Genomic DNA, 10,023 nt, shown 5'->3' on the forward strand with positions numbered 1-10,023 from the left:
ATATTTTGAATTTAAGGACTATCACGAAAATACCCTTGTACTATGACGAAATTATGCCAGCCCTTCTAGAATGGTGATTTATTTTGTTTATTTGTATTGCTTGTTTACAATTATTGTTTAAATGTATTTTTAGTTAAAAATGCTCACAGGTTACTTCCTGAAACGTAATAATGTACAGTAGTGGCAAAAAAAACCGGACCGACCCTTGTTGCTGATTTCAAAGCCTTGTTCACTCCAGAACACGATAGACTGGTAACTAAGACTTTCGTGGTTCTAATCCTGCCTGTGAAGGAAACTTTATTTTGTTCCTGATTCAAATTTATTACCAATACTTTTCGATTGCTGGTAAAATTCATATTCTGGAAATAATAAGTTAATTAAGTAGTAAAATCTCGCTGCAATCGAAAAGTATTGGGAATAAATTTGAATAAGTAATAAAAAAAGTTTCCTTCCCAGGCAGGATACGAACCACGAAAGTCTTAGTTACCAGTCTAAAGATTTGAAAATGCTATGTGTACAGGAAAATACCTGCCCTAGGGCAGAAACTATGAATGAATCTTATATTTAATAGAAGAAATGCTGACATCTACATGCAGTATCTGTAATTATATATAATTTGAACTGGTAATGGAAATTACGGGAAAACGGCTGAACGGATTTTAATAAATGACCCCTCATTTTGAAGCTTGGAACCCAACGTTTTTCAGAAAAATAGTAGTTTTCAGTGAAATGTCAATTTTCCTACTTCATTTTCCTATTTTCCAAAATCCATCTTTCGTCAGTTTTGAGAAATAATTAATTCCACTTCAGAATAAAACAAAACACACACTACAATAAACAGTAGACTATTACACGAAGGCCGTGACCTACAGGATCGCTCACATAGAGTTCAGACGGCTCAGATTCTTTCACATCATAATCCCAATATGTCGATCTTCATTTGTGTAATTTTTTGATAACGTATAAAAAATAACTTACAGGTCTGATCCTCTGGTCTGTAGTTTTCCGAGTACAACTGTGTATTGGATAATAAGAACTACAAAACTTAAGAATGTTTGATGACATTATTACCATTAAAAATGAAATATTATTATAGTTAATGCAACACATAATTGTATACTGATGATATGAAAGTGAAACCTTTTGGGGCTTTAAGTAAGTAAACGCAGAGAAAGAATATTTTATATTAGATCTTCATTTCTATAATTTACTGAGTGACGGCTATATATATGTTACTGAAAACTATAAAACTTATGTAATGTAACAATATTGTTATTAAAAATGAAATACTTTTATAGTTATTAATCAAATAGTGTATTCTCTAATTTTCCTTGGTAGTAATTGAGTCATGCTCCCTATTTTAGCTGCGTCTTTAAACTGCATCAAAATTAATTTCATATTTATTTGGTTTAATCGATTAGATTTGTGATCGCTGCCAAGCATATTTTGTTGTAGGGAAAATAGTACGCCATTTCCCTTCTTGCTACCGTGATGAGTAAGTTTATTTCCCGCAACCAGCTACGAATGGAACACTGAAACTGCTAACGATTTACGATGGACAATTTTATTTAGGGCTCATATAAGGTTCTACAACTCTCAATTATCATTCGCCTCATTTTCCGCATCTCAGCAATAGATTCCTTACAACAGCCTATATTACAGAAAATATACGGGATAACTTTCATTGTTACACAAATTAATCCAGCAGTATTTGGTAGATCAGTATTGTCTGGAGGAAGCGCAAAAATTACAATTGTTCCTAAGAAAAGATTAAAAGGTATTACTTACTGATAAAATAAGAGGCCTACAAGATTTTGTAGTCACGAAACATTCAGCAGCTATACCAAAATGCTAAGTCTTTTGTACGAAGCATGACAAACCTTACATTTTCTTAACTTTCACCTACAATCCGCAATGACCTGAAATAGCTACTGCATTACTGCCACATGAAAAACCCACTGATCGTCCTGACATTGTTACTTGCGATTTCGCATTGAAACTCAAGAACTGAAGACGGATATTTTCAAGGAAAAGTATTTGGCATAAAAAAACATTCAGAGGGAGTATGTTTCACTGTTATGGAAGCAAATAACTTTCAAAATGTCTGGTATTCTTCATTGAAAAATAAATCTGAACAATATTTATTTGAGCTTCTTATGGACTTAGTTTGCAGTATTTGCTGCACAAGCCACTAGTTTTATATAATTCGTTGAATTTAACAATTCTGAATTTTTTGTGATGAGGTTTTTGGTTTTTAGCTTCGTAATAATTGGTGTGCTGGCGTTAAAATGGATTGTAATAATATTTCCCTACAATCCAGTATACCGTTGAATACGAAATTTTGTTACGGGAAGCCGAATAATGATTTTTTTTTAAATGAAGATATCTTGGGAATTCATCTCTCTTACAATTACCTTAGAAGTCCTCCTCTAATCTCCAACTAATAAAATCAATCTTCGGTTACTTAAGGAGCAACTTCACTAATTTTCGCTCGTTTTTCTTCCTCTAACTCCTTCGGAAACAGATTTTCAACCTGTGGTATCTACGTCCATCGATGGGAAGTTCGTGGCTGAGAGTCTTGGAATTTTCTTCGCCCGATGCTCCGGATATACTTTGGACATCTGTCGGCTACTGACAACGCTTTTGTTGTCGATACGGAGTGAACATAGGAGGTTTCCTCCATATTACTCTTCCCCTGTGGCATTTCCACAGATGGCGTGGATATCATGCCCTCAATTCAGGCACTGATGAGCTTCGCTTCTAGCAGACATAGTTGCTCAGTTGACAGAGGCGACGTTGAAAGATGAAACTCGATAAGGTATGGATTATGGATGACTATAAGCTTCCTCCTCATCCTTTGGTGTTTCCTTCCTAAGCAATGAATCCACTGTCATATTCAGCTCATTGTCATTGGGGATGTCTTTCGTGAGAGGTTGTATAATAAGACGAATTCTTACCTTAAACACAAACACTGCCTTGTACGGGTATGCCTTGATGTTATTGTGATACGCCCTGTTCTTTATTAGTTGAACGAACAGTGGTTCTTCTCTTTAGTGTACAGTAGTGGCAAAAAAAAAACCGGACGGACCCTTGTAGATGATTTCAGATTCACAGATTCAAATTTTGCTAGTCCCAAAACACATCCATCTTACTTACTGGCTTTTAAGGAACCCGGAGGTTCATTGCCGCCCTCACATAAGCCCGCCATTGGTCCCTATCCTGAGCAAGATTAATCCATTCTCTATCATCATATCCCACCTTACTCAAATCCATTTTAATATTATCCTCCCACCTACGTCTCGGTCTCCCTTAAGGTCTTTTTCCATCCGGCCTGCCAACTAACACTCCATATGCATTTCTGGATTCGCCCATACGTGCTACATGCCCTGCCCATCTCAAACATCTGGATTTAATGTTCCTAATTATGTCAGGTGAAGAATACAATATGTGCAGTTCTGTGTTGTGTAACTTTCTCCATTCTCCTGTTACTTCATCCCTCTTAGCCCCAAATATTTTCCTAAGGACCTTATTCTCTGTCCCTCTCTCAAAGTGAGAGTCCAAGTTTCACAACCATAGAGAACAACCGGTAATATAACTGTTTTATAAATTCTAACTTTCAAATTTTTTGACAGCAGATTGGATGATAAAAGTTTCTCAGCCGAATAACAACAGGCATTTCCCATAGTTATTCTGTGTTTAATTTCCTCCCGAGTATCATTTATATTTGTTACTGTTACCCCAAGATATTTGAACTTCTCCACCTCTTCAAAAGATAAATTTCCAATTTTCATATTTCCATTTCGTACAATATTCTCGTCACGAGACATAAACATATACTTAGCCTTTTCGGGATTTACTTCCAACCTATCTCTTTACTTGCTTCCAGTAAAATTTCCGTGTTTTCCCTCATCAATTGTGGATTTTCTCCTAATATATTCACGTCATCCGCATAGACAAGCAGCTGATTAACACGTTCACACATCCATCTTGTATAATTAATTGTAACAATGAAATTTATTGCATTTGTTGGATTCTTACCATGTTTTGTTTCCTTCATTGCCTCAAACTTACAGAAGGAAAGCTTTGAGAGTTTTATTTTCATCTGGCATCAATATTACATTTCTACCTCTATTCGGCAAAGATAACTGCGTATTTTTACATTAAATAGCAGTACATATCTCTGGCTTCACTATCCATTTTGAAATTACCACAGTTTGACACAATACACAGCACAGGATTCTTTTGTATCGGCTACAAGAGTCAGTCCGGTTTTTTTTTGCCACTACTGTACATTGACGTTCTAAGATATCTTACCTACGATTTTATGATCGTGTAAGCGAACTTTCTAACCACGAGATAAGTCAGAACCGGAGATATAAAAAATTGACAAACTTTGAAACAGTTTCGTTAGTTCTCAATAGGTAGCATCATTATTGGGGCGGTTAAAAAAGTGTCTGGGAAAATGATGATGTAGATTAAGCATAAATTATTTTTGTAATTGACAATACCAGCGGTTTCCAACTAAACCCAGTGTTTTTTACAATTAGCAGAAGAGGATAAAATATTGAATTCTGTAATGCGGGTATATTTATGTATGATTGGCAACACTGACTAATATTTTCGCCATCTATTCATAGAAGTAATAACTAAAGAAGCCACACTCACAATAACAAATTATCGATCACTATCGATTAGTAGGGTCATGTATCTTTGATCGTCAGTGTACATTCCCTCAAACACTTGTTCAACATTCTAAATCTTAGTCTCAAAAAGAAACATTCGATTATTGTTATTCTCTATTCATAAACCTAACTACTATCACTTGTCCATAGACTACAGTTTGTTCACAATACCTGCGTTATAAAACATTAGAAAATTCGATCATGTAACGCCGTCACTGGAACTGTTGTCTTGTGATTCAATTAAACAAAGATGGTTTTTCAATTCCATCATAACTATTTAAAATGATCCAAACCTCCACACCCACTTAGCTAGCATCTCATTTTATTTACGTTTCACTATCTCGAACCTAAAACATATACTTTCGCTCTATTTCTCTTCATAAAACATCCTTCTGCTCATCATTTTTCATTCAAAGTGATATTCATTGACTAGATAGAGATTTCTGTGTAGACGGAACACATTTCCCTATCAGTGGTGGAGTTAACACACGTAGTTGAAGAATTTTGTCTGAAAACGGCCACCAGGTTCAGCTGGGTCTTCATGATTTAAAAGTCACATCCCAATTTTTAAGAATATAAAATACAGCAACACTGTTACAGTAAACTAGAAGCGTTGCCTCGGTATGCTACAAAATCTCGTCACTTTTAGACTGAGGAATCCCGAGCTAAAAAAATAAATTCATGCAAGAAGGCACACCGTCCCATATCTAGACCCTTACAAAACAATTAATAAGATCTCTGACGATAGCATTATCAGGTACTTTCCAACAATATGGCCTCCACGATCGCCACATCCCAATACGGTCGACTTTTGGTTGTGAAGTTCCCTCAAAGAACGAGTCTTCTTATGATGACGAGTGCAACAAATGATGGATGCAATTTCGCTAGAAGTTACAAGCATTTCGAGACACTTCCTACAAAATTATGTACATGACGTCAAAAAGTGTTGTAATTTTGAAATGAACCCTAAAGATTACCTGACATAATAACGTTTTGGTTATCTTTTTCTCTCCGAAATATTATATTTGTATATCTGTATAATAAGTCCAAATTTATTTTTTTTATTATAGCACTATTGAATTCCTTAGGGTGAGATCTATCTGAAGGTATATTCTGTTAAGTCCCGAAGTGACTTATTTCGGATTTAATGTATTTTTTTAAGAAAATGAAGATATATTAGTAACATACTACGATAATATGCACATAACTCTTTGTACTTTCGAGTATATATTATAATTTTCTAGCTACAGGCTATTGTGATTTCATTAAACCAAAAATAAAATAAATAAGTTGTAGTAACTTTTCCAGGTAAGAAAGAAAAACCCATGAAATTTGTATTTTTTTTCTTTATCCTAAAGGTGTTAAAAATGGACTTATAATCAATACCTTTGATATAGAAACACATGACGTTATCTGGGCAACCATCAACAATTAATTGGGGAAGTACACCTTTCCCTAGTAAAATTTTACTTTTTTTTTCAATATTATCTTCTCAGAATCCATAGGTCCTTTGGAAATAAAAATTGATATGGTTAATATATTGTATATGTACATCACTAAGCAATTTTATTTTTTATTTTTACTTAAGAAATATGGTGAAGTATTTTGTTCAGCCGGATAGCGTTTATATGATAACTAAAATAAATACGATAATAGTTAATGAAATTTTGCATATCTATTCTAATTCTCCCATGTGAAGAACATATTATAAAAGCTTTACTGTAGAATTTAAACTTTGTTTAAAAACAATATTGAAAAATATAGTACGAAACTAAACAAAAAATTATTTCGGCATGTTACAGATTTTACTGTTACATCAACATTCAATTTATCTACTTCAATAACACACTACATATATTTTCGCAATTGAATAAATCTATTAGGTTTTCAAAAACCAGCAAATTTGCTTAGTGATGAACAGATAGTGTACATTAAGCGTGAACATTTCTATTTCCAAAAAACGTATAGATTCTGAGGAAAAAATGTTCAAATATATGAAAATTATACAGGCGAAAGTTATACCTTACCCCCTAACTTAGCGGAATTCTCTAGCCATACATCAGGATAGTGGAGTGTCATCACTTTAGACAGCATTTTAATGAAGACAATCAAATGATGAATGTAGTTTCATACATGTGCTCTGAATCTAACCCTGACTTCCTGGAATTGTACACAGAAAGTATAGCCTGTACCTAGAAAATTATAATATATACTCGAAGGATACATATTGTAATTATTTTTCAATTTTGAGGTTGTTTTGAAACATGTAATAAAGTACATTGTAATAAATTCTTAAATGAGTTTCTTATTGTTTCAGGTGAATTTTGGACTAGGAGAGGAGTTAGTGGACAACGGCAGTTCATCGTCAACAAGGAATACGAAACTTCACAACATCCTGAAGGTACGTCTTGCAACACTTTATCAACATAATTTATATTACATGTTTTTGAGCACGCATAGAATGATATCTACTTTTATTCCATAAAACAGTATTTCAGAGTGGTACAATTTTCATAGAAACATCGTTCAGCTTATTTAAGGACTTAGTGTACTGTTATTCTAACCGGACAAAAATATCCTAATCTCTTTATAGAAACACTGTTCATTTTATTTAGCGACTTAGTATATTATTTCTAATCATTCAAAAATAACCAAAAAAAAATAATAGAAACGCCGTTCAGTTTATTTAACGACTTAGTTTCTTGTTATTCTAACCGGGCAAAAACATCCTAAAATTTTCATAGAAACACCGTTCATTTCATTTAGGGACTCAACATATTGTATTTCTAACCATTCAAAAATATCCTAAAAATTCTCATAGAAACATCGTTCAATTTATTTAACGACTTAGTTTAATTTATTTATTTAAATTCAAATATACCGAATACAGAAATATAATTACAAAATATACAGAATAAAGAAATATAATTACAAAACAAAACAAAGAGAAATACAACTAAGATAATACAAGCAATATAGAAAGAAGATACAGTAGTATTAACAAAATTTGAGACCGAATGAGCAGCGCTCGTGCTCGGTCGCAGTTCAGATATAATATTAAAATAAAAATAATAATAATATAAATAAATAAGTAAAATAAAATAGGAACTAAAATATAATTACAGCGGCAATGGAATTATATAATATAATATTAACACTAGAGAAGAATAATATCGCACGTGAAAAGTAGGACTAATATATATTTCAAAATTATAGAATACAAATATAATATAGGTTGATTAATTCATACACATAGGCTATAAATTTATTTAATCAAATTGAAGATATTAACACGTTTCTAATTTTCTTGTTTTATGTTAGTGGGTTACATGTTAGAAGTTCCGAGGGCCAAAATTTATGCTATGCTTTAGACCAGCAGATGTGAGACATTTAGGTTCTACTAATGTTGAATTAATATTTCGTCTTGTGTCATAATTGTGTGTCTGTAATACAAACTTATTACGATTTTTATGATAAAATTTTAACAGCGTATACTTATAAATTTGTTCAATATTAAATACATTAAATTCAGAATAAATTAATTTAGTTGGATAATCGAAACGTTTCTTCAAACAAATTTTAATTATTCATTTTTGTAGTAAATTTAACGGACTAAGATTAATTTTTGTACTTCCACCCCAAACAATTGTACCATATTGAATGATAGACTGAATAATGGCCAAATAAACATTTCGTAGAACTCTAATAGGTAAGTAGCATCGAAGATTAACGAATTTATAAATTGTTTTACGAAGCCTCTTACAAAGATAAGTAATATGATGAGGCCATTTTAAGTTCTGATCAATAATTGTGAATTGTTATTTCTAACCATTCAAAAGGCCCTAAACTTTTCATAGAAACATCGTTCAATTTATTTAACGACTTAGTGAATTGTTATTTCTAACAATTCGAAAGGCCCTAAAATTTTCATAGAAACATTGTTCAATTTATTTAACGACTTAGTTTCTTGTTATTCTAACCGGACAAAAATGTCCTAAATATATCATAGAAACATCGTTCAGTTTATTTAACGACTTAGTGAATTGCTATTTCTAACCATTCGAAAGGCCCTAAACTTTTAATAGAAACATCGTTCAGTTTATTTAACGACTTAGTGAATTGTTATTTCTAACCATTCGAAAGGCCCTAAAATTTTCATAGAAACATCGTTCAGTTTATTTAACGACTTAGTAAATTGTTATTTCTAACCATTAGAAAAGGCCTAAAATTTTCATAGAAACATTGTTCAGTTTATTTAACGACTTAGTTTCTTGTTATTCTTACCGGACAAAAATGTCCTAAATATATCATAGAAACATCGTTCAGTTTATTTAACGACTTAGTGAATTGCTATTTCTAACCATTCGAAAGGCCCTAAACTTTTAATAGAAACATCGTTCAGTTTATTTAACGACTTAGTAAATTGTTATTTCTAACCATTAGAAAAGGCCTAAAATTTTCATAGAAACATCGTTGAATTTATTTAACGACTTAGTTTCTTGTTATTCTTACCGGACAAAAATGTCCTAAATATATCATAGAAACATCGTTCAGTTTATTTAACGACTTAGTGAATTCTTATTTCTAATCATTAGAAAAGCCCTAAAATTTTCATAGAAACATCGTTCACTTTATTTAACGACTTAAGTATATTGTTATTTCTAACCGTTAAAAATGTAAAAAAATATTCATAGAAACATCGTTCAGTTTATTTAACAACCTAGTGTATTGTTACTTCTAACCGTTCAAAATGCCCTAAAATTTTCGTAGAAACATCGTTCAATTTATTTAACGACTTCGTGTATTGTTACTTCTAACCGTTCAAAATGCCCTAAAATTTTCGTAGAAACATCGTTCTATTTATTTAACGACTTAGTGTATTGTTATTTCTAACCGTTCAAAAATGCCCTAAAATTTTCATAGAAACATCGTTCAATTTAGTTAACGACTTAGTGTATTGTTATTTCTAACCAGAAGCCCTAAAATTTTCATAGAAACATCGTTTAATTTATTTAATATCTTAGTGCATTGTTATTTCTAGCCATTCGAAAATGTCCTAGCTTTTTTATGTAGAAACATCGTTCACTTTATTTAACGACTTAGTATATTGTTATTTCTAACCATTCGAAAAGCCCTTAAATTTTCATAGAAACATCGTTCAGTTTATTTAAGGACTTGGTGTATTCTTATTTCTAACCTTTCAAACACTTCTAAAATATTCATAGAAACATCGTTCAGTTTTTTGACGACTTAGTGTATTGTTATTCCTAACCGTTCTACAATGTCAAAACACAGTGTACTAGTGTCCTATAGCAGCAAAAGTTGCTTATCTATTGAATGA

At 32.1% G+C, this 10,023-nt stretch overlaps 1 long non-coding RNA gene across 1 annotated transcript in view; it reads left to right on the top strand.

Annotated features, from left to right (window-relative positions):
* Positions 1–7,078, top strand: part of LOC138714797 (uncharacterized) — a 254,869-nt gene extending 247,791 nt beyond the window's left edge. The window contains exon 3 of the long non-coding RNA XR_011336088.1: positions 7,000–7,078. This is a non-coding gene — a long non-coding RNA (uncharacterized lncRNA). The remainder of the gene's footprint in view (positions 1–6,999) is intronic.
* The last annotated feature ends 2,945 nt before the right edge of the window (positions 7,079–10,023 follow it).

The sequence above is a fragment of the Periplaneta americana genome, chromosome 15 (assembly GCF_040183065.1).
Source record: "Periplaneta americana isolate PAMFEO1 chromosome 15, P.americana_PAMFEO1_priV1, whole genome shotgun sequence".
Taxonomy (NCBI): domain Eukaryota; kingdom Metazoa; phylum Arthropoda; class Insecta; order Blattodea; family Blattidae; genus Periplaneta; species Periplaneta americana.